Here is a 21,996-nt window from a genome sequence, read left to right as displayed (position 1 = left end):
TGTACCAGCCTCTGCTGACTCCCCATGGGAGACCTTGACTTGGAGGCACTGGGAATAGGGGGTGGGTTGGGGAAAGGCTGGAGGGCATGAAGAGGGAGGAAGTGCGATCTGTGGTTGGTATGTAAAATGAATAGAAAATTTCTTAATAATAAAAATTTTTAAAAAGAATAAAAAAATAAAAATAAAAACTTATTTAGAAAAAAGAAAGAAAAATAAACAAACAACAAAAACTCCAGTAATTAATGAAATAAGTAAAAATAGGAAGGGTGGTTTAGCAGGTAAAGGTGTTTGCTCTGCAAGCCTGGAGATCTGAGTTCAAGCCTTCAAAACCCAGTAAAGATGGAAAGAGAAGCAACTCCACAAAGCTGTCTCCTGGTATTCACTTGTGTGCCTTGGTACACACATGCCCTTCGGGTAAAACACTCATAGAGATATTACTACTACTACTACTACTACTACTACACTACTACACTACTACTACTATGATAATATTAAATAATTTTAAAAACAAAGAATAATGTCTGTTGAAGAAATTGAATTTGACCCCTAGTCATTATAATCATCTAGTCAATTCACTTAATCTTAGAAAGTGAAATTTACCATCCTTCAAGGACTTGAGATATTTTATTAAGAAATTTTGACTGAAATGGTACCTAGCGATATTTAATAATTGGCAGCTAATGTGTTTTTGTTACCATAATTGTGGATAATTTCGTCAGATAATATGCAGGAAGACATTATTAAATATTTATCTTTTATTTTTAAGATATACAGGTATAAGTTGCTGAATTGTGAAATGAAATTAGAAATGCTCAGGTGAAAGCCCAGAAATAGTTACTGAGTACTTTGACAGCAGCTCAACCATCTTGGAGGCAGAAAAGAAAGTAAGGCTGGAGGGAGTGGAGGGAGAAAAAAAGATGAGCAACAGAGAGACTCGGAGAGGAAGCTAGGAGGAGAAAAGAAAATATATACAGCAATAGCAATTTCAGAAAAAATATATACATATATATGTGTATTATATATTTCTATGTTATATTATAAAATAAGTAAGGGACAAATATCTTTAAAGAGTATAACTCTAAGCTTAAGTAGATCTTCTATCTCTAACTGTATTATTTTTTGAAGCATAAATCTAATCCCTCTTACCAATAAAAACCAGGAGTCAGGATTTTGGCCAAGTGCTTGGCTGTGGGTCTCTGCATCTGCTTCCATCAGTCACTGCATGACAATTAGGGTAGACATCATTCTCAGTGCAGGGGAAGGCTAGTTCAAGCACCCTCTCCACCATTGCTATGAGTCTTAGCTGGAGACAATCTTGTGAGTTCCTGGGATTTTCGCTAGCTGCAGATTTCTTCCCACCCCCTTAATAGTACTTTCTGTCAAGATATTTCTTCCCTTGTTCTCCCTCCCCATCTCTCCTCCAACTTGGCCACCTGGATCCCTCATGTTCCCACCTTCAATCAATGTGTGTCCCTCTTTGTGTCCTCCTCTTTACCTAGCATCTCTGGAGTTGTGGATTGCAGTCTTGTTATCCTTTGCTTTGTGTCTAATATTCACTTATAAGTGAGTACATTAGACAAGACCCTGGAGTTCAATTGAAGAGAGGGAGAAAGGATTATAGGAGCAAGGGGTGTCGGGAGCATAATAGGAAAAACCCCAGAGACAGCTGACCCTAGATAGTGAGAGCTCATGGACTCTGGACTCACAGCTGGGGAGCCTACATGGGACTGCACTAGGCCCTCTGAATGTGGGTGAAAGTTACATGGCGTGGTGTGTTTGTGGATCCCCTGGCAATGGGACCAGAACTTATACCAGGTTCACAAACTGGATTTTTAGAGTCCATTCCCTGTGGCATGATGCGTTACTCAGCCTTGATGTAGCGGCGAGGGGCTAGATTCTGCACCAACTTGGTATGCCAGCCTGTGTTGATTATCCAAGGTAGGCCTTATCCTCTATAAGGAGGGAATAAGGGAGGGATGGGGTTAGGTGGGGGAGGTGGGAGAAAGGGAGAGAGGAGGAACAGGAGTTGGTATGTAAAAGGAAAGAAAAAGAAAAGGAAAAGAAAAAACTATGTATGCAATGAACATTTACAGATCTTTCCTGCTGTTGTCAATGTGCCCTTAAAAGATAATTTAACAACTATTTATGTCAAAAACAAACAAACAAACAAAAACAAAAAAACAGTTGTCAGATATCAGGGTAAACCTCAAAGATCAGAGAAGCAGGGGAGCAGCCATCATGACTCCCTACCTCTTCTGTTCCTCTGACCAAAAGGGCCTAGATCCTCCTTCTGTCCCATTATCACTTCCTGTCTCTAATCTCAACAGAACTCCAGATCTCTATGGTGAACTAGTGACTAGCTCTGTCCTCTGACTCCAAGCAATCTTTATTTGTCAGAACACAAACAAAGTATCACACAACAACTTTTATCAATTTACTTCTTTTTAAGTTCATGCTTTACATTCTTGATAATAAGTGGTATTGCCAAAATGATCACATACAACCTCCCAGACTGATATTTGGCCAATTGTGTTTTGCAGTAGTAAACGGGACAAATGTCACATGTGTTCTTAAACATTGTGGGTATTCTAGGATGCTGGACCAGTTGGAAGCCAACTCTAATGTCTGATAAGAGACTATACAGACTGGTAATAACTCTCATGTGACTGCTCAGCTTTTATGTCTTTACATCCTCAAAATTATGCAAAACATATTGCTTCTACACATGAGAAATATCAACCCAAAGACTGATCAAGAGACAGAATGCCAAGCCAGGATTCAAATCTTGGTAACTGGGACTGAATGTTTATGGTATGTGAAAATTAATATGATTATATACTAAAAGAGCAAAATGGCATACTTTGTGATGAGTTCAGAGGATTTCCTAAATTAACTATACTGTGATTTTCTATTTCACAGTTCATCTGTGAAATGGGATCATTCATTCCATTCTCTTCTAGAAAACAAAAGATATGGACATGAAAATCTCTAAAGTACCCTAAAATCTGGGAAGAAGGGTTGAAAAAATTGTTCAGGGATTGGAACATTTGTTGAACACTCATGAAGACTGGAGTTCAGTTCCCAAAACAATATAACAAGCCAGAGTTCTGTACAAGCATGTAACCACAGCTAGGAGAGGGGCACTGACAAGTAGATTATGATGGTTGGGTGGGGGCCTGGTAGAATGCTAGCGTGACAGTAATCATGAGCCTCAGGCTCAGGGAGAGACTCAGATACAAGGAAAGAGAGTGTTACAGAACATCAGCACTTTTCTTTATGCTTCTGCAGCCACAAAAGCTTGAGAATACACACATGTGCAATACATAAGTGCATGTGCACACACACACACACATACACACACGCATACACAAAGCGCAGAGACACATATACACACACACACACTAAGAGCAGAGACACACAGACACACAGACACAGACACACAGACACAGACACACACACACACACACACACACACACACATACACACACGCACCCACACACGCACACATTTTTTTTTAAAAAAGTGGAGACGTTTCCCCAAAGGAAAGAGTTTATGAGCAGAAAATAAATGATTAAAATTTTTGTAATTTTATTGAACTCCACCAACCTTTTCCACTCTTTCTTCCCTGGAGCTCCATGATTTGACTCTGAGAATTACAGCTATATCTATGAACATATTTTTTTTTGTTGTTGTTGTTTGTATTTTTCTAATATATGTAATTAACACAGGTCATTATAAAGGCTAAAAAAAATTTAAATTAAAGATAGAAGGTTGTATATAATGTACCATTATAGCGTTTTATATGCTTTGATTTATTTCCTGTGGTTTAAAATGGTGTAAAACAATTATAAAACATTTCTGTAAGACATTATTTGTTTTATGTTGTTTATAAGTTTGGAAATGTTTGTGGAGATATAAATGGTAAATATTAATGAAAAGTAATGCCTTAAAAGAGCAGAGAGGAAAAGGAAAGCAGAGGGGTTCCATTGAGAAGAGGAGCACCAGTGGGAGGACGGAGAGCAGTGGTAGGTGAGCAGAGAGGAAAAGGAAAGCAGAGGGGTTCCATTGAGAAGAGGAGCACCAGTGGGAGGACGGAGAGCAGGGGTAGGTGAGATTGACTAAAACCCATTCTACAAATGAAACTGAAAATACAAACCAAAAAATACCTTCTCATTCAATATTCTCTATTTTAAATTGCATTTGAGTATGTTTTAAATGAAATAGTCATATAATATTTCCCCCTCTCCTTCCTTCTTCCAGCCACTCCCAGCTACTTTTGCTCAAACCCCTCTCATATCTCTCTACTCCTAAGTTGATATATTTGATTAATGTGTGTGTGTGTGTGTGTATAACATATAATACATATACCAACAGATATGTGTATATATATGTATATGTGTGTGTATATATGTATATGTGTGTATATATATGTATATGTGTGTGTGTATATGTATATATATATATATATATATATATACATGATGGATAGATTGAAAGACTAATAGATAGATAGATAGATAGATAGATAAAGAACATGCCAAGTCCATTTTTGTTGGTGATATGTATATGGTTTTAACACTAACCACTCTGCCCTTGACAATGAATAAGACAGACATGTTAATATAGAAAGTTATATTTTAAAAGTTCTTACCCCTAGAGAAAGAACTAAAGGCAATTAATGACAACTAAGAAGAAGGAAAATTATTCTTTCCTAGAAAATGAGCCCGCCTATTGGCTGTTCAGTACAAAACAGTCAGCTTTGAAACCTTACAAACACCAGCAGCCATGACAATTACCAACATGACAAGATAGGCATAGAAGTACAATAGTGGCGCTCTCACGTGGGTGACAACCAATAGCAGTCTAATTGAACAGAAGACCCACTACACAGAAAGGCAATCATGTCTGGCACTGGAAACCTAGCCAGCTCTCTGGGGCTACTGAGGTCATGGACTTCACATGAAGATTCTACTACTACCATTTGGCTGGGCCACCATCATTTCTAACTGCATTCTAAATCTTATCCTTAGACCCAAAAGATAAATATAGCTATCATTCTTCATCAAAGAAGCTTCTCATTACAGAAAATAGAGACCATCACAGAAATCCATAACTGATCACAATGCAGAGATGGAGAAATGCTGTGGAGCCTAGCCCCAATGGATACATGTATATTGCAGCTTCTGTGTCTGTGGTTTAGGGAAGAGCATAGAAAAAGGAGCTGGATTATAAATACCAGAATACCAGGATGTCTGCTACGAAACAGTATCTCAGAGAAATAGATATGTAAGTATCCAATTCTTTTATGAGTTTATCTATTTAGTGATTATAATAAACAGGGCTCCATACTTGCTAAGCCAAGCCAGTACCAAAGGGACACTGGCTGCTCTCCCAGGCATGGCAGACATGGCTCTGGCAGGCCTTGTCCTTCTCCCCATTCCCTCTGCCTTGCTAAAAACCATTAGATTACATTCCTAAAGCTAGCCACCAAGGTCTATTCTTTCTTTGGCTATTTCATCCTCCAGAGGCCAAATATCAAATATCAAATATCAAATATTGAGCTATCAACATATTGAAGTCCAGCAACCAGAAGCCCCCTTTGGCTTACCTAATTAACATGCCCATTTAAAATTAAACATCTCATCTGAACATAGCATTTCCAACTTTACCTTTATAAACTGCTATTTACCTATGTGCCAAGTCCATCTCCTTTATATCTGGAGGCAGTGCTTTGTTCCCCTTAGAACAAATGGCCCTGTCCCCTTTCCCTTGTTCTCTTACCGTTCTCTGGTTCTCTTTTGCCCTCTATCTTCCATCTTTGTCTCTCTGGAGCAAATAAATCTCCTTTGTGCTGAAAATTTGGTTTTGTGGGTCCTGAGCCAATACTGATCCTTTCAACTGCTCCACCACTGAGTTATCCCTGCAGCCATCTTTACATTTTTAATGTTAATTCAGGGTTGCACTAACTTGCTCAGGATGGCAGGAACTCATTCTATGGCTCAAATACAACGAAAAGTTTGTCATCTTCTTGCCTCAGCCTCATGTTAGGGGAAGTACAAGGCTGTTACATAAAGCCATTCAGGAATCTAATGAATGAAAACCCCTAATTCAAACCTCAATTCCACTTCTTCATTCAGTAGTCACAGTAGTTCAGGAAATTGTATTCTTATTGAGCTGATATTCTTACATGTAACAACTGGTGAATTTTATTCCAGAATAAGGGAATTCAGAGATACATTGCACATAGAGCATTCATGAGTTTCTAATTCAAGGTAAGTATTCAGTGAATATGAAATAACCGTTGTCTCTCTCCATCTCACTTCAGGCTCTATGTTTTTGTTAAACCAAGATCACTGAGAACAAAACAGCATTGCATAATAGGCAACTTGTGTTTAAGAACAGAATTTGTGTCAAATCCTTTCCTGCTTGGAAAGAAGAAACACTAAGTACTCTCTGTCACATTGATAGGTACCCATCTTGTCCTGGGACCTAATGAAAATAGAAAGTCAAGCCTTGGATAATTATGTTTAACACTTCCTTTTTTTTTTTTTTAATGAGGGCAAAAAGGCCTAAAGGAAAACAAACTGTACCAATACGCACTTCACAGCCACCTAGAAGAGAGGAAGATTCACAATGTCCTTTCCTGACTACATGAGCAACCCTCCTCTTCCCCCTTCCCAATACACCAGCACTCCATACACCTCACATCTGCATTTGGAACCCTTCATATTCCCCCAATAGGTTGAATAACCTTTGTTTTACTTTCAGAGGAATTCACTGGCATAAAAAGAGAGCTGGGATGATCTCTCACTTCTGGTAAACACTTCATTATTTGCTTTGGTGTTTAAAGACAAGCAAACAAAGCATATACTTACCAAGCGTTTCTTCTGTAATTCTGGCTGGCGTTGGCAGACCCAGACTGCCCTCCTACCTGCATCTCAAATGTCTAGCAGGGAAAATGAAGAACCTGAGTTAGCCATTTTCACTCTTTCCCAACTGGGAAGACCTACAAGCAGCTCAGCTGTGCTTGCTGTCTGGCAATCTCCCAGGCTAAATGTGTCTGTCCTATATTTGGTGCTAATCCTCCTGAAATCAGGTTGGACAGGAGAACCAAAGAGCCAGCAACAGAATCAATGCAGTCTTTTTGCCAAGACAACACCTGCCCATCAACACACTGCTTCCCTTTAATGAGAACGTCCTGTGTGCTTGACAGCTGTCCTCACTCTCCTCACCCAGCATTCCCCAGAAAGGGTTTGTTTTAGATTCATAATCTTTGTTGCTGTGTTCACTCCATTGAAGGAATGCATACATTCCACCCCCTTCAGATAAGTTATGTTAAGATACAGTTGCTAAGAACTTGTCAATTCAGTTTGTTGCTTTTTGTTGTTGTTTATTATACTAATTTCACATACAAAGGAGAAAGAAGGAATTTGACCTTCAAGACCTACATAAAGCTTTCCTTCCAGTCCTTTGATCAGCATGTGGCCTTGAATGAACAATGTGTGATTCTTTGCCTTAATTTGTCAAACTGGAGTAGCATGGATGAGTTAGGGACTTTGACTTAAGGACTAGTTTTCTCTGCACTTCCTGGTTGAGTTTACAGTAAAATCTAGGGGAATAAACATCATACAACATACTAGGAGGAAGATAAAAGCTCTGAGACAGACCCTTATGCTAGAAGAAATCCCAGTATCATGGGTTTGATGTCTCCCTACCAAGTAAATAAACTGGTATTTCACAATTTCAGCCTAGTCATGTAAAGGGGCCAAGTTAGGTCCATGTTTCCTCTGAATAGAGTTGAGTTTCCATGACAACATGAGATGTAGCATCTATCCAATAACCCTGTATCCAGGAAGAGCACACTTCTGCCTGGCATAGAATAGGACTCAGGGGAGAAACACTGAGAAAGGAGTTTAGAGTTAACAGAAGAGACTGTGTCACAATAAAGAGCCCCATTGAGGAGCCTCTATAGTCCTATAGGCCCGAGACTACTTCTTCCCCGACATCAGCATCGCACCTCTGCCCAATAACACTGAGTATTGAATCATCACTGAAGGGAGACTCATCCTAGCATCTGGCCATACCTGGCAAACTGTTGCTGCACAGAAGCACTGCAGTGCTTTGGCATTCTCAACAAGAAGGATCTAGCAGCTATAAACTGCTTCAACTGGAAAACTTTTGTAACTCAGGGCCTAAGACTCTTCGTTCTTCCAGAGACAACAGGGCACTGGGTAGGAAAATGGGACTTGCTAGTGACAGTCCATGATAACGTGACCAGGAAACTCCCTCTGGCTCCACAGGAAACATCAGGAGAAAGCAGTAAAGTCACATTGGTATTGGATAAACTAAGCACCTCAAAAGGGAAACACAAAAATCTCTGAAAAATCAAGCTCCCATTGGAGGTCTATCTTACATGTAAACCTAGGCTCACTTTCCAAGCCTAGACATGATTGCCTGCTAATCTCCCAGTCTGAAATTACAATATACAGAATTAAGAATCTGGGTGATGTTACACAGGACTATACTTCTATCCCTTAGAGATAGAGGTAAGATGATGAAGAAATTAAGACTGTCAGCTACCCAGAGAGTTCAAGGCCTACATGGGGTACATGAGTTCCTCTCTCAAAAGGAAAAAATAAAAACAAAAAGAAGGAAGGAAAACAAATGAAGAGAATACCAATGACCACAACAAAAGGCCAAGAAGACTGGTGGGTCATTATCCATGATCCCAAATAACAGGAAAAATCAAATATGTGGGAATAGATAATATACTTGCTAAAACTCACTTTTCTCCCATATTGACAAAATGTGTATTTAAAAGTCACTGTCATGAAAGGGATCCAATAATCAATTAAATTATTTTCTTGCAATAAATGAAAAGCAAAATATGTCAAAAAAGAAATAAAAGTTACATAAAAATAGGAGCAAATGGCAATTAAGGATCTGAAAATACAATAAGAGAAATAAAAGTATTCACAGAGTGAGGTAAAGTGTGGCAACATATGGCACAACACTGAATTTGTATGCAGGAAAAAGCAATGTAGCCAATCTGAGTAATGAAGAGAAGATGCTGAAGACTGGCCAGTCTCCCAGGTCTGAGGAATAGTAACACAAAATTGTGGCAGTTTTCAAATTATCTGATTAACACAGAGAGAAAAAGCTGTAGGTTTGAAAAAGTAATCCATAAATGCTTTCCAAATTTGATGAAGATGCCAATACACAATTCTATGAAGATAAGAAAACACCAAGTAGGATAAATCCAAAGAAAAAATAACAGGAGACATAATAATTAATCCTTTGAAAAGTGAAATTACCCATAGGTACTACTGCAACCACCCTACTCTGTTCCCAGACTTCCCACATGTCCTCCAGGATCTATCCTGGTGAGAATCCTTGACCTGCTCATCTAAAAGAATGCCTTCTCTTTAAAATGGGACTCCTACAAGATTATGTATAATTTTGCTGGATCTTGCTTTTTCATCTGTTGAGTCCGGCTGTCTCTCCTTGAGCAATCAACTCCAGGATGGAGGGACTGCAGGAGGGAAATGTGAACTAAGTGCTGCAACGATTTCTGCTCCCATAAAGGCTCAATGCCCTCTTTTCCTTCTGGCAGACCCTTCACTTTCCTAAGGGAGAGAGTCTGCTCCTCTGCTGTATGCTTCAATAAGTCCCATCTGCTGAATTCCATAGATTCCTGTCTCTTTTGGCCCTGTCTCTGAAGGCTGCTTCAGAAATCTAACACTATCCACAACTTTTCAGCCACAGTCTGAATGGCCCAAACAAGGCACCAGCCTGCTCTGATTTTCCTGTGCAATTCCACAAAGGAGCTCTACCCTTTGAACAGGATCCTCCATATGTACTCACTAAACCACAAGATTCTTCTGTATTATATCCTACTGTTTCACCCTGCCTAATTTACCCCCATACTCTGGGAAGCACATTCTGTACTCCAATCCAGTCCCTTCTCCCCTCCAGACTTCATTCCACCCAAGTCATTTTCATGACTTAGCTTTTCTGCACATCCTCTTTTCTGTCCAAACAGGCTGGGTTCATAAATGACTCAGAACTAACAAGAAAAGCCCATACTCATTGCAAATATACCAACAATATGAAAGAACAAGCCAGTACCTTCTCTCCAAAATCTACCAGTCCTGTAGAAATATTTACCAATGATGATAATTGACTATATAAACTCCAGGGCACAGATTTTTTTTTCCATTTTTCTTAAGAAATTTTCTACTCACTCTACATATCACCCACAGATCCTCCCTCCTCCCTCCTCCCTTCTCCCATCTTCCAACCCTCCTTCCCAGGCCACCCCACATCACCCAAATCGAGGTCTCCCCTGGGGAGTCAGCAGAACCCAGCACACTGACCCTAGGCAGGTCCAAGCCCCTTCCCACTGTACCAAGGCTGCACAAGGTGCCACACCACAGGCACCAGAATCTCAAAAGCCTGCCCAAGCACCAGGGATGGATCCTGATCCCCCTGCCTGGAGGCTCCCCAAATAGTTGGAGCCAAACAACCGTCTTCCATATCCAGAGGGCCTAGTCCAGTCCTATGGGGACTTCACAGCCACTAGTCTACAGTTCATGGGCCTCCAATAGTGTGGCCAGTCATCTCTGCACTTCTTCCCCTCATGATCTTGATGTTCCCTGCCTGCAGAATCCCTCCCCTCTCTCTCATCAGTTGGATTCCTGGAGCTCAGCCTGGCCATGGATCTCTGCATCAGCTTCCATCATTCACTGGATAAAGGCTCTATGATGATAGTTAGGGTATTTGCTATATTGGTCACCAGAGTAGACCAGTCCAGGCACCCTCTGGACCACTACCAGCAGTCCAAGGTGGTGTCATCCTTGTGGGTTCCTAAGAGTCTCCCCAGCACCCTGCTTCTTCCTTTTCCCATGATGTCCTCATCTATCACAATTATCTCCTTCCTGCCCTCCCACTCTGTCCCTGTTCCTGCTCGATCCTCCAATTTCCCTATGTTGTCATCCCCCATTCCTTGCTGGGCACAGATTTTAAGGGGACAATTATGAAGTACAGGAAAGAGTTTGTGGGATTTAAATGAGACAGAAAGAAAGAAACAACTCAATAAAATCAAGGAGAAAGAGCTTAAGGAGAAAAAATACCTGACTGATGCCCAAGAACCATAAATACAAGGGTGATGAAAATAACATAAAACTTAAAAATGTAATTCAATCAGAGGATTAAAATATTGAAGAGGACTCAGGCTGAAAAGAAGATAGAATTGAAAAATCCAGCAACCCAACTAAGAAACCCAAAGAAAGGCCTTACAAGTAGGGTGAATCAAGCAGAACATGGACTATTTAGAGTTATAGATGAAGTAGAGGATGTAGACAAAATAAACAAGCCAGGAAGTGATGGTGCATGTCTTTAATACCAGCACTCAGGAGACAGAGGCAGGCAAATCTCTGTGAATTCAAGGCCAGCCTGATCTACACAGCAAGTTCCAGGACAGATTCCAAAGCTACACAGAGAAACCCTGTCTTGAAAAACAAACAAAGAAATAGATCAAATAAACAAAGATTATGGCTGAAAAAAAATTCCACTCAAGACCCAAGAAAGGAACAGATAGGAAACATGGAATAACATTAAAAAAAAAAAAAACCTTCAAATTATAGGCCCAGAGCAGGGAATAGAATTGTAAGGTTGTGACATAGACCAGACCTTCAATGGAATCATTGAAAACCCTCCACTCCCAACTAAGAAAAGATACATGCATACAACAAATCCAAGAAGCACACATAACATCAAATATACAAGACTAAAAAATAAAATACTAGGGCCTAGGGCATATGATAGCTAAACTGCTATTTGAGATATATATAGTTGTACCACAAAAAAAAGTCCAATACAAGATGTAAGAGAAAAATGCAAGTCTCACATAAAGGAAAACTTCTCAGAATAACAGCTGACTTCTCAATAGAAAGTTGAGAAAAGCCTGGGGCAATGCAATTCAAGTTCCAAAAGATTATGAAGTCCAAACTAGGATAATAGACCCAGTGATGATATCTGCCATGGCTGATGGGAAAAAAAGGTCCATGGCATAAACACCCTAAAAGTATTATAACAACAAACCAACCCTGAAGAAATATACAGTAAACATTATTTTGAGTTTAAGAGAGGAATGCACATAACAGGGAGACTATGGAAAGAAACAGGAAGACATAGTTATTAAAATACAAAACACCAATGAGAACACAAACAATAACACCAAAACACAACAAGATAATCACAATTAACACATACATTTCAGTAATAACTTTAAAATATTAATGACCTCAGTTCACCAATTAAAAGACACAGGCTGACTGAATGGATCAAAGAAAAAAGCCATCTATCTGTTGTCTACATTAAGTTTTAAAGACAGACACGGCTTTAAAGTTAAGGGATGGAAAAAAGTACTCAAACAAAATGGGAACAACAAGTATGCAGGCATTGTTATCAAAATATTTAATAAAATGACTTCAAAATAAAACTAATCTGAAGAGACACAGAGAAAAGGCCATTTTAATCAAGGAACAAGTAACAAGTAAGACATTACTATCCTAAAATTACATGCATCAAATTTCATAAAAATTATACTGCTGGATTTAAAGTCACAGATTAACATCAATCCATCAATTGTCAGTTATTTTAATACCCTACTTTCTCCAATAGATAGGTCATTTGGATGAAGAGTTATCAGAATAACATCATGACTAATTGACATTACACACCAAATGAATTTAACAATACCGACAGAATATTTCATTCAAACACCAAAAAATACATGTTATACTTTGCAGTACATGGGAAAATTTCTAAAATAGACAGCATCCTAGACTTTCTGAATAGGGATCCATTTGCCCCAGAATTATGGCCAATAACTGACAAGTGGGGTTTCATAGAAAAATGCTTCTGCAGATATAAGGAAACAATCAACTGGGTGTAGAGTAAACCCACAGAATGGGAGAGAATCTTGGCCAGCTGTACATCTCACAGAGGATTAGTATCTAGACTATACAAGGAACCCACAAAACAGATTGTTTAAAAGGGGGGGCAGGGGAGAAAAATGGGCCTGGGACCAGGATGGATAATTATTTACAGAAGAAAAAAATTGGCTAAGAAATATTTCAAAGGATGTTCATTATCCCTAGCAATTAGGAAAATGCAAATCAAAAGAATTTTGAGCCTGGTCGTGGTGGCGCATGCCTGTAATCCCAGCACTCGGGAGGCAGAGGACAGCCTGGTCTACAGAGCTAGTCCAGGACAGGCTCCAAAAGCTACAGAGAAACCCTGTCTCGAAAAAAACCAAAAAAAAAAAAAAAAAAACCAACAACAAAAAAACCTTTGAGATTTTAATCTTACTTCAATTAGAAATGCAAAAATCATCAAAACTAACAACAAATGTTGGAGAGGGTATAGTGAAAGGAAACTCTCACCGAATATTGGCAGGGATGCAATTTTGTGTAGCCACTGTGGAAATCAGAGTGGAGAATTCTCAAAAGGCTAAAAACCAATCTACCATATGATCCCGCTATACTGCTCTTTTGTATATACTGAACAGGCTTGGCATCCTACTCCACATGTTTGCTTAGCCATGTTCATTGCTGCCCTCTTCACAATAGCTAGGAAATAGAAACAACCTAAATGCCCTTCAACCAACAAATGGATAATAAAATATTGTACATGTACATCATGGAATACTCTTCACCTACAAAGAAAATTCAAATTCTGAAATTTGCAAGTAAATGGCTTGAACTAAAAAGGATAATAATGAGGTAACCTAGATCCTAAAAGACAAACTTTACATGTTCTCTTTCAAAAGAGTCTCTTACCTCTAAATCTTCAAATGTGAGAACATAGCCCAGTGTTACTGCAGAAACCAAGAAAGTAAAGCAAAACCAATGCTAGGATAGGAGAATGGATAACAATTCAGAGGGCAATATCAGAATGCAAAGAGACTGATCAGGGAAATGGGAAAAGGACAGTATTTAGTGGGTGGGGGTACAGAAGAAGGAGGAAAAGGGTAAAATGGAATGAATAGTAGGGTACAAGTGATCTAATTGGGGAAAATGGGAAAAGGTAACTTTTGTGGGGAAAGGGACATAAATAGAGAAAAAATGAGGAGGGAAATAATAATAAGGATGTTTGAAGAAGTACTATATTAAGTATATACATCAAAGTGCTAATGTATTGGTAATTATTTTTCAATGACAACTGTCAAATTTGCAAATCAAAAGTCAATGGGCAGAGTGGAAAACAAAGCATGATCAAATTAATGAATGGATAATGTGTATAAGAGATTAAAGTAGAATTCAGTGACTTTTATATGTTGAAAGTAAAGAGTTGGGGAAATTGTACAGGCATTAAGGTTTAAAAACAGGAATTAATCAAGGGCAGAACACTTTTGTAGAATGTATGAGTTTCTGGTTTTGAAATCCAGAACCGTAAAACAAACAAACAAACAAACAAACAAAACAAAATTAAAACAAGGAAAATGAGGAATGGCTTTAATATGTTCTGCTAAAGTAGAATTCAGAGCAAACAAAATTAAAATTGCAGGAGATAGTGAAGACATAACCTCATCTGAAAGCATACAAAGCAATGTTAAAAGGTATGAAAACTGAAGTTCATAAACAACTAGTATTTGGAATTCCTCTGTCAAAGATACTAGAAAGAAAATCAGCAAGATCAGGAAAAAAATCTGAACATAGCAGCCAAGTAAGAAGGTCTAATTGATGTGTACAGGACACACTGTCTATAGACAGCAGTATCTACATTAAAGTTTAGTGTATGTCTACAGTTACGGAGACAGTATGGTTATCAAAAGGCATACATGTTCAGGTTGGAGAGTCAAACAAAGGACCCATACCATTAATGATCTATAGCAATAGGGTCAACATGATTTTCGCAAATACGAAATCAATGCAATAGACAGTAAATAGTAGATTCAACAAGTGGGCTGGACACACATTGACTTCTGGATATAACAAAAGACTAAGCCTGAAAGGTATATAGAAAAACAATTTGCAACAAAATAAAGTGCTTACATCTAAACTGCAAGATTAAAAGTCTTCAAGGAAAATCTTTAGAACCAGAGATTAGTTAAACTCTGAGAACAGTATCATAAGAGTGATCCACACAGAGAACAATGAATATACTTATTAAACTTTAAAAAATTAGATTTGTGTTTATGTACATGCTTATTTTACCTCCACCTATCTAAGTACACCGAATACATGCCTGGTGCCCACAGAAGACTCAAGAGTCAAATTACCTGTAACTAGCGTTATGGATAGTTGTGAACCACTGTAGGCTCTGGAAACTTAAATAGGGTTCTCTGAAAAGGCAGTAAGTGCTCTTAACTGCTCAGCTCTTTACAGGCCCATGGACATTATAAAAATTAGTAAGAATAAAAGCTTTAATTTTGTGAAAACCTACATAAAGGAAGATGAAGCGAAAACCAATACCTTGGAATAAGGTATTGTATATGCAACTATATATTTGTAATGTTCCATATTATATAATGTATATAACACATATTATGTCATGTTAATATATACATACATATCTTATGTATATGTGCTTATACACACAAACCTACACATACATGGATCTTCTCAAAAAAAAAAGACACATGTGTATATCTTCTCAAAATTGAACAGAAATATTTTTGAAAGTGATAAAAATATATGAACAAATGTTTTGCTCTAAAGAATAAACTACTGAGTAGAAAAACATGAAAATATATGCTTTACACCATTTTCTATCTGTAAATGCAGAGGAATACCCAACTAAATAAACATCACCACGGTTGTGACTACATTTTAAACAATGGCAACAGCTGTGAGTAAATCAAAACACATTTGCCCAGCTGAAGGGGATGTAATGTGATCTCCCATTGTAGAAATCATGTAGTTTTTTTTTTTAAATAAGATAAACATGCAATGACCATCTATCTAGCTCGGTATTAGAATGCCTAAGTATTTGTCCCTCTAAAACAAAGTCTTATATCTATAATACAAATAATTTCTTTATAAATTGTTCTAGAAGTTTGATTTGTTGTAACTGCCAGCTATGATAGCTTACACCTGTCATCCCACCTTTCTGGGAGTAGGAGGCAGTTTACCAGGAATTCAAGGCCAGTTTGGGCTTTCATAAACAAACAAACAAACAAATAAACAAACGAACAAATGAATGAATAATGTTATGTGATATTTTGTTTGTGTTTAGACAAATAAAGCTTTCCTGGAGATCAGAGGTCTGAGCTAGCTACTAGTTAAACAGAAGCTGGGCAGTGATGGATGGGTCATGCCTTTAATTTCAGCACTTGCCGGGGATGGGGGATGGAGTCAGGAAGTGATAGGGATGGGCAGAGACAAGATTTCTGCTCTTTCAATTGGAGGATCTGGAAAGGTAAAAGAGTCACTGGTGATTGTTACTTTGTTCCTTTGATCTTTCAGGTTATCACCCTGATATCTCATTCCTGTAATCCCCTACACCTCCCCCGCCCCCTGCTCCGGGAAAGGGTTTCTCTGTAGCCCAGGCTGGCCTCAAACTCAGAGATCCGCCTGTCTCTGCTTCCTGAGTGCTGAGATTAAAAGTGTGGGCCACCAGGGTCAGGCCATGACTCCTTGTTTTATTGATACGACTAATTAGGTTCACGCTTTACCTGGTGTCCAACTTTTGGGGCACAAATTCACAAAAAAAAACCCCACTTACCTGTGGCTCACCTGTGGCTTTGCAGGCACTGGCACAGACTGGAGCTGCATGTGAGTCTCCCACTAGAGTCATTTCCCGGCTCGGTTTTCCTTTTTTTTTTTTCCCCTCAAGTCTCTGAGCAAGTCTGGGATTTTTCTGTTGCAACCTCTCCACAGCAAACACCACAGGCACTTGAGGTCTAAACACCACTGGAGTTAGCAGCTTTACATGGTCCACCATGCAGATAACTGGCTCTTTGGCTTCTTTTCCCTTGTGAGTTGTGGGCTTTCCCTGGAGCCCCACCTCAGGTTACTGACACAGGATCAGCAAGAGCTGTCATCAGCCAGGCTGACCAACACCTATGTTCTCTGCTCAGAAGTGCTATGCCTCACATTTCACTGACATCATCAGATTTGGTGAGACAAATGGGAATTCTTAAATGGGGAACTTAGATTTTTTAAAAATTTTATTTCTATATTAAAAAATGAGAAACAGTATTACAATGGAGCGAGTTAGGTCTTGGTATGATTACACACTGGATGGTTTAAAAATGGAAAAATGAAATGAGGGGATAATCAACTTGGATGGGATTTATGTAACATCAATTATAAATATTAGTGGCTTGATAGTTCTTGTTTTATCCCTAAAAAAACTCTTGGTAGATATGAGTGCCAATATACAGCAGGCCTTTGAAAAAGCTACTACCGATAATATGCAAATGTTAGAAAAAGTTACTATTCAAAAGATAGAAGACTCAAAAACAGTTACTAATGATAATATGTAAGCCTTACAAATAATTACTAAGGAGACTAATACAATTCTGGCCAATAAGATAAAAGCTCTAGAAATATTTACTGCTGAAGAGAGAATTTAAAGGCTAATATAGCAATGAATTTATGGGGACATGATTTTTGTAGCAATGGAAAACTCACATTTTTCCAATCTCAGAAACAAACCATAAACTAACATATGTTTCTGGAAAAAATGTTAAAAGGTATTATAAATAACAGTCATCAATCATTCAGGTTGTACAAAAACAGAGCACAACAGTTGTTGATCTTTTGAGAGACCAACATCTCTACCTTTAAAATGCTTGACTGACAAACCTGTCTGGGTGGAACAATAGCTTTTGACATCAGAAAAATTACATGCCATAGAACAGCTGATACTGGAGTAGTTAAATGCTCAACATATTGAGGAATCAACCAGTCCTTGGAATTCTTGAGTATGTGTTATTAAAAAGAAATCTGGAAAATGTAGAATGGTAACAGATCTAAGACCTATTAATAAGGTGATTCAGCCAATGGGCTCTTTACAGCCTGGAGTTTTCCTGCCTTCTCTATTACCTAAAGAATGATCTATTACAGTTAATGATTTGAAAGATTGTTCATTCACTATACTTTACAAGAAAAGCATAGAGAAAAATTTTGTCTTCATGGTGCCTACTTATAATAATTCTCAGTAATTTTCAGATATCAATGGAAGATTCTCTTATAAGGGATGTTAAGTAGCCCCATCCTGTATCAATATTTTGTACAACAGTCCATTGCAAATGATTCACAATTTCCTCAGTCTATAATCTACCATTATACAAATGATAACTTACTAGCTGATTCAAATGTAGATACCTTCAAAAAATGTTTGAAGAAATAAAGAAAAATTTGGCTTGTTGGAAATTACATATTGCTACTAAAAAATACAAGGAGGAGATTCTATTCAATACCTAGAATATATATATATATATATATATATATATATATATATATATATAATAACTGTACCAAAAATTTAACCACAAAAGGTACAAATCAAGAGAGATAAATTGTGGACTCTCAATGACTTTCAAAATTTGCTAGAAGTCATTAACTGGCTATGGCCCACAACTGAACTAACAACTCAAGGATTGAATAATTTGTTTCAAAACTTACAAGGTGACAAGAACTTAAATAGTCCAAGAAAATATTCAGCTGAAGCTGAGAGATAATCATCTCTGGTAGCAAAGAAATTACAGGATGTGCATGTGGATCAGTTGGATCCAGAGTTTGATTTAATGCAAAGAGAAGATAATATCTCAGAATGGATTTTTTACAACAGAAACAGAGTAAAAAATTAAACACCCATGTATAAAAGATTTCTGAGTTAATTCTAAAAAGAAAATTGAGACTTTGTTAATTAGCAAGACTGGGCCCAACAGAAATCATAGTACCTTTTACTAATGCTGAAATTTCCACCCTATGGGATGAAATGAATATAAGCAAAGAGTTTGCAGTAATTTTTTGAGAGAGATTAACAACAAATATCCTGAAAGCAAGAGACTGTAATTCAAAAACAAAACAGAACAGAATGAAAAATGCCTATTGGGTCCTTCCTCACATTGCATGGGAAACACCAATATCTATAGGCCCTACATTCAATACAGATGCAAGTAAATCAAGGAAGGCAGGTTATAAGTCAGGAATTTGAATGAAGTAATTCAAAGCCCTTATGATTCTGTTCAAAAGTCAGAATTATATGTTATTCTCCTGATACTGTTAGATTTTTCTAGAATGTTTTAATATAGTTACTCTCAATATGTAGAAACAGTTGTTTTACATACTGAAACTGCTGAACTTTTTACAGATGATACAGAATTGACTTTGCTATTTATTCAGTTATAAGAAATAATCAGAAATAGGAATCATGCCTTATATATCACACATACTAGATCCCATACAAGTCTACCAGTATTGGTGAAATTATTAAGGCCACTCCATGTAGTTAAAAGGGAGGTTTATTTTGTGGGGTACTTACAAATGAAGGGATAGGTTACAGGGTCTGGCAAGGGTATCGTGCAGTCCAGCCGTGTTCTCTGGAGAACTCTGCTCGGTCTACCTCCAGCGTCCAGAGTCCGGGAACCAAGAGAGTGACCTCTTCCCAATCCTTGGTCTTCCGCTTCCTCTTCTGCCCCGCCTTGTGGGCGTGACCATTACCGAAGCCTTAATGGGGGTTGGAACTTCCAGGCCAATGCTGGGATGGCTATCCACTACATACCAGGGCCTCTAGCACAAAATAATGATGAAATTGATCAATTAATGGTAGGAAATGTGCTAAAAGCCTCAGAATTTCATTTAAAAAACTCACCATGTCAATGGAATTTGAAAAAAGATATCTCCATCACTTGGCAACAAGCCAATAAAATTATAAGAAACTATCACACTTGTTCCTTGTACAACCAACTATACTAAGCTGCAGGAAGTAACCCAGAGGTTATTCAAACAAATGAAATTTGGCAAATGGGCATGTTTCATTTTGAGGAGTTTGGAAATTAAAATGTACCCCACACCATAAACACACATTCATGATTTCAAAGGGCAACTGCTTTGAGTCTGAAAAGGCTGATTCTGTAATCAGACATTTTTTAGAAATTAACGTGATTGTGGGGATGCCTGTACAAATTAAGACTGATAATGCTCCATCATATGTATCTAGTAAGATGAAATAGGTTTTTGCATATTACAACATAAAGTATATTACAGGTATACTACACAATCCTACAGGGCAAGCAATTATAGAAAGGTCTAATTGAACTCTAAATATATGCTTAATAAACAGACAAGGGTAATAATGACCTCTAGAGATAAAATGCATAATGCTTTATTAACTCAAATTTCCTAAATGCTAATAAGAAAGGATTAATCACTGCAGAGACACTGGATAATAGGAAAAAAAAAAAAAACACTCAGTTAAATCAGCCTGTATACTTTAAAGATGTGTTGACCACTGAATGGAAACCAGAATATGTATTCCACTGGGGGAAGAGGTTTTGCTTTTGTTTCCACAGGAGAAAAAAAGTCATGGATACCATCAAAATTGATAAAGATTAGATCAAACAAAAGAAAATTCTTGATTAGAAGAGGTGATAGTCTATTAACCAGAGTGACCATTAAATCTAAACTAACATATGAGACTAACAAATGCTTTTTATTTGGTCAGCTATAAATTGCTAAAAGAGAAACTCCCCAAAGTTAGGTTTGGAGCAGAGTTTTGTTTTTGCCTTTTCCAGAAGATTGAAGGGATCCAGCTAAGGAATCTAAAGACCATTGGATAAGTGAGACATCTGAAGAAAAAGGATGAATCCTCCAGAAAAGAAAGTCCCAAGTTAAAGAGTAAACTGACCTGTTGGTATGTCACATTTCCAACAGGATACAATTTTATAAATCGTCCCAAATGTTGGTTTCTGATGTTCTTTACAGACACATAATGCAAATGGTCTTTTTGTAGTCCCAGTTCAACAAAAAACTAAAGCTGGCTTTGGAGTTGAAGCATGGCTCTCTTCTTCCCTAAACCTAATCATGCTTGTTAAAAGGAAAATCTAAAATCGCTGTCTCATGTTAGAAGAACCACCTGATATGGAACAGAAGAAAATAAAAAAATAAGGGACTACTCTATTGCTACTAGTCTCATAATCCTTGATTTGATTTTGACTCTTTAAAACTATTCTTAAAGTATAAATATTATACCAAAACTTATAAATACATAAATACTTATAAATATGTTAAACTTTTTCATGATATTAATGGTCATATACAATACTAACTATTTCTAGAAAAAGGCTTCTTCTAGCTTCCTGTACATGATTTTGGGCTTGAGTCTCTACCAGGTAACTAGGAATTAAGTTTTTATACTCTAGATGTATATAACAAATTAGGGTCCTTTAACCTCTTTGAGATCTGCTGCATATGATATATACAACATTTAATTTTTCTTCAGTGAACCAGCATAATTCCTAACAGCAACCTCTGAAGTCTCCAAAGGGAAGATGGTACCCCACTTTGATCATTCCACTGGGATGGTGGTAATGCCTATAAGCTAATAAACACAACCCAAAAATCAGCTTCGTTCTATAAACTGCTCAGGAAAATTTCAAGGGCTTCCTAAAGATACCTAACCCCCTGACAGCAGGAAGTAATTTTAAGAATATGGTACCTATATTCCCAAGAGGTGGGGCGGTTGTTTTTTGGTCACTCAATGGGTTATGGATATTTGTTATTGTTTAGGGTATTCAGTTACAAGTAGTTATTTGTAATGGTCAGGAAAAAAGGACAAAGGAGATTAGATTCAGGGACTATGTTCCAAAAAGAAAAAAAGAGCATATAGAAATAAGAAAAAATGGTAGATTATTGAAGCTTTTAAACTAAAAAACCAACTACTAGTCTTGAATATTTTATATTGGCTTGGAATTTTGTAAACTGATGGAAATTTAAGATTAATTTGTGAGAACATACTGTGCATACATTTCTATTCTT

This window comes from Onychomys torridus, chromosome 5 (genome assembly GCF_903995425.1).
Source record: "Onychomys torridus chromosome 5, mOncTor1.1, whole genome shotgun sequence".
Lineage (NCBI taxonomy): Eukaryota > Metazoa > Chordata > Mammalia > Rodentia > Cricetidae > Onychomys > Onychomys torridus.
This window is presented reverse-complemented; position numbering follows the sequence as displayed.